This window comes from Nematolebias whitei, chromosome 9 (genome assembly GCF_014905685.2).
Source record: "Nematolebias whitei isolate Nwh7 chromosome 9, NemWhi1, whole genome shotgun sequence".
Classification (NCBI taxonomy): Eukaryota; Metazoa; Chordata; class Actinopteri; order Cyprinodontiformes; family Rivulidae; genus Nematolebias; species Nematolebias whitei.
In genome coordinates, this window is record NC_056506.1 from 35,246,774 (window position 1) to 35,251,884 (window position 5,111).

The following is a 5,111-nucleotide window of genomic DNA, read 5'->3' on the forward strand; positions in this document are numbered from 1 at the left end:
CCCCCCCCCCCCCCCCCCCCTGTGGGATCGCTGTGTTGAAACTGGCAACGTACCCTTCCCCTTGGACTCCGTTGGCTTTTTCTTTCTTTCAAACTCAAAGCAGATGCAGGGCTGCAAATGTGTCTGAACACATCTGTGATGACTGGTGTGAGTCTGCTGAGGCCCTGTTTTTTTTTATTTTTTATTTACTGTGTCCAAGTCGACGTGTTGAAATTTAAATTGTGTTGTATTTGCCAGATGTGTTTAACGTAAATCCTGGTGTTTCTCCGGGACGTTTCTGGCCATTGAGAGAATGTTAGGGTTAATGTACAGTAATTTTAATTGTTAAAAGGTACAAATGTTTTTTCAGATTGACTGCTATTATTTGTATTTTTTTAATGTTTTGTTTTATTTTTTATTTAGTCAATTCTATCCCCCTCCCCCAATTCCCTCCTAAAAGGTTTGAAAACAGGGTTTCCTGAGGCGTGCAAGTCAGTGGCCTCTGACCTTTTTTTTGTGATTTGAGGGGGTGCTAAGAACCACACCAATAAGGGGTGACGGACTCCCCTCAAGTCTTCGCTCTATTTTTGCTTTAATTCTCTTTTTACGCAGAACCAAAATGTAAAACATCAGTGAACTAGGTGTCAGGCCTAACCTGTGTGTAAATACCTGGATACAATCAGCAGGATCTTGTTTTCAACACGACAATTGAAGATAAGTGTAGTTTCTAAAGAACATGTATCATTATTTGTAAGTTAACCATCTGCATGTCTTTAAGCCACCTGGCATTAGCTAATAATTTTTAAGAAGAAAAACAAACAGAAAAAAAAAACTTTTTACATGTTTTATTTTTTACAATTTATTTGCTTACCTAAATATCCCAGACAATAATGTGACCCCCTTTTTTATTACTTCAAAATTTATTTTTATTTTCCATTTTTTTTATTTTTCCCTTATTTTCTGTGTACTACATATAGGCAATTTATAACAAAATGAGAAAATTATTGAAGAATTTTAAAATTGAAATATATTTTATTTGAAAGTTTATGGACCTTTTAACCGTGAGCCGGAGAAATTGTATAATCGTATAATTTGAACTGACTTGACGGTTATGAGAAATGTATCAAGAGTTTTATTTTTTATGCTTCTTTAATAAAGTCTTGTTTTTTGGTTTCATTTTTTTACTGTAAAAATAAAAACGCGTCTGTCTTTTTATTACTGCCTTCAGCAGATTGCTGTGCTGTAGTTTCACCGCACGGTGGCAGCAGAGAGCCGCGGTGCCGTTTTTAAGCCTCAGTAAATTATTTTTAGTACATTATTTGAATACAGCACTATATTTATGCCATTCAATGTGTATTGTTTTTACATTTATTTAGTAATTTAATATTTTGTCAACAAAACTTCAGCAGCAGTGTTTCTTGGCATTGCTTAAAAAAAAAAAACGATTAATCACTAAAAATCATTTTAAATTTTACTTAATATAGTTGTAAAATACATCAAACGAAATAATGCATAGCAATCACAGTAAATAAGTAATTTATTGTTTATTAGGAGGAACTTTTTATTGGTGCCAACAACACTACCAACCTGATCAAGAAAGCACGTCAGAGACTTATATTCCTCAGGCGGTTGAGGCGAGCTGGACTGGGAAGCTCAGTTCTCCTTCTACAGATGTCCAGTAGAGACCATCCTGTGCTCCAGCAGCAACATGTGGCATGGAGGCTGCACAGAAGACTGCTGGAGTCAGCCTCCACCATAATGAAGAGGGCCACCTGCATCACGAAGGACCCCACTCACACAGCACACACAGTTTTTGCCCTGCTCCCTTCAGGCAGGAGGTTGAGGAGCATTAAGTGTAGATCGAGGAACAGCTTCTACCCTGAAGCTGTTTCATTCATGAATCCTTAACCAAGATAATCACTGTGAAAAATTGCTGTAATGCCACTTGATATGTGCTGCTGACTATCCATGCTGCTGATCTCATGCTGCTGATTTATTTCATACTGCTGTGTTCATTCGTACTCATCTGCTCACACAGACTCATGTTCGTGCTGCTGTTGTTCAGTGTATTGTTTTGTACTATTAGTGCTTAGTGTATTCTTTAACGTTTCTTAGTTCATACCTTAGATCTTATTGTTTTTCTTTACAATTTATACTTTTGTTGGATTTAACTGGGACCCTGTGTACACAATTTTGTTCCACCACATGATGAGAATGACAATAAAGAAAGCTTGACCCTGAACTACTTTGTGGGGTGAAGGATTTAATTGGGGACGTTGCGCCCCACCTGCCCCTATGGACCGGCCACCACTGCTTTTAGATTTTTGCAACATTTAGATTTCAGCTTTTTGAGCAGACATTCAGAGTTCAGCATTCACACTTCATTTTCTGTGAAAATGCAATTTTTTCTAGTTGTCTTTGTAATATTTATGGATTTAGAGCTTGTTATGTCTCACCACACAGCTGCACCAGCTGCTGAAACACTTTTAATGTGTTTGTTCTGGATACAAATCAGATTCCGTAGAACTAAAGTGATTGTCGACAGGACATGTAGGTTGTGACACAAAAGTCTTTTTTATTAGGAAGCAGATCACAATCAGGCTGCATTCCAGCTCCACTTCGTCTTCATTAAACAACAGTAATGATAAGAAACAAATTACAAACGTCCTCAGTAGAAAATAATTCTCTCATGCGAGTTCTGTGTTCACACTACATTCAGATTGATAACAGATGATTTTTGAAGAAAAGAAAAAAACACCGATAACTTATTACAGAGCTTTAGAAAGTAAAACTTAACTAAATAAAGGCAACAAACATCAAAGAGACACGTGCTGACACAATTAAATTTCCCATCATGCAAGTGTGGTTGTTTCTATTCACAGAGCGGGCATCGTTGATCTCTAAAGAGTTGTGTTGGCGTGCATGCATGCATGTGTGTCTTCTTACATGTGCCCTTTTGTGCTTAAGCATTGATCAATGTGCAGGTGTGTGTTGTCTGTGATGGACACGTGAAGCAGACAACCTGGACGATCTGAAATGTAAAATTTTGTCTTGAGCTCACATATGAAAACAACTTTACAGACCGTTGCAGGAGCACTCCACCTTTATTTTAACGTTGTCAGACTGGTGGACTGTTCAATGAGCTGGTTAATGAACTATGATAAACTCAGTTACACACATTAGTTGATATTCATTAGATCTGACATGACTCAAAAGCAGAGAGACCAAAAGTTTCCCCTATAAGCTGATCAGTACAGAGCTTTGATGTGTAAAAATCAGTGACGTTCCCCTTTAAGACTGAGCAACGCGAGTCAATAACGCACAAAAAAATAATAATTCCAACAAATCTTTAAGTTATCATAACTCAAAAGGCATGAGCTGGTGTCTCCAAGCGAACATCGATCCCTTTGATTGGAGAGAGAAGGCTCCGTTTAGGATAAATGACATTCAAAGGATTTTTTTTGGTAGCTTTCAGCAAATACTAAATAAAGAGAACGTGTTACGTACAACGTCATGCGGCGTGGACATTTAGTGCTGTTAGAAACTACAAGACGAGCTGGACTATGGCTGTTCTGCTCATTTTTTGCAAGAAAAGCTCAAATGCTTCATCATCCCATTTGAAACAAAATATCTATTTTAAATGCTTGGCGGTGACTGATGGCTTTTTTTATAAAAAAAACAAACAAACATGAACTCTGGTTTTTGTCATTTGTTTACGACTAAAGGAAATTAGTTTCCTCTTTCCGTTAAAGATGTCAAAGGTGACACACCTCCAATGGGAATTAATGACTACGTCAATAAAATATCTTAGTGGTTTAAAAAAATATGCAGTCATAAGTTTCCCATTCCTTGAATGTGGATAGTGCACTTGGTGCTCTTTGTAGCTTTAAATGTTTGACAGCGCATGTTTGGGTGTCTAGGTATTGCTCGCAATCTAAGAGCCCATTTTGCAGATGTGACAATCCACCTGTACAGATGCACACACACACGTTCATACACATGCAGGCACATTCGCAAAAGACACGCAATGTTTGTCCACAAGGCTCAGTGGACACACAAACAGATCTCTATTGCCTTCAGGAGATGCGTTTACGTGTGCAGACGATTAGAGGAAAGTGTTCTAGGGAGCGTCGAGTGATGCTTCAGGCTCTGAGTGGTTCCTCCGAAGAGATTTTCCGATGTGTCGTGTGGCTGAGGAGGTGGAGAGGGGAGCCTCGTGATCAGTTTGCCAACAGAAGTGGTACGTTTAGATAACCCAGTCTACTGATCCTGTAGCCCTTTTTTTATTTATTTTATAAGTTGCACTCTGTGTGTGTGAGATGATTAGTATTGCTTCGTAGTGTGAAGCGTTTTATTATTATTATTTTTTTAAAGCACTATTTTTCTTCCTATCTGCCTTAGACCTGATCACCGTTAGTGTCTCCTCTCTACAGTAAGTGTTTGTTCTAGCAGGCTTATGAGTACCATATGCTCAAGCAGATAACATATTGGAGGCACCCGTCTGTTATGCAGGATGGGAATGGTTGCCGTAGTAACAAATTGGTAAATCACAGTGTTCCTGGGGTCGACATGCAGGACAATAGCACATGACAGCAAAGACTAGCCCCCCTCAACACCGATCTAAGGTCTGTTTAGGATTTTTGGACGAAAGGAACCCCATTTTAGATCTGTGTTTGAACGCCAAATGACACGACACACTGTAGGACGACTGCACAGCGAAATGACTGTTTGGGATGGGGGGGTGGGGGCAAGAAGAGCAACACAGACTGATGAACAGACGGACAGAGCGTAGCTAGGCAAGAAGTGCTCTCCTGAAGATGCAGAGAAGCAAAAGTGCAAAGTGGTCATTGTAAAACTAATTAAACGTTTTTGTTGTTGCGTTGCGGTGCGTTCATCACAACTAAATGTGCAGCGTATAAAAGGTGTGATGTGCCGTAAGAAAGAGTGACTGCTTGCTAATGTAGCACTAACCCTAATCTAACAGCTTTTAGCGCAGATGCAGAAAGAATCAAAAACAAAATCAAACCTTTTTATAAATGTATTCCACCATGTTTGCATTGCGGTGTAAATGTTGCATAATGTATGCAGATATATGTACAGTTTTACATGTGTGCTTGTATATTGCACAGGGG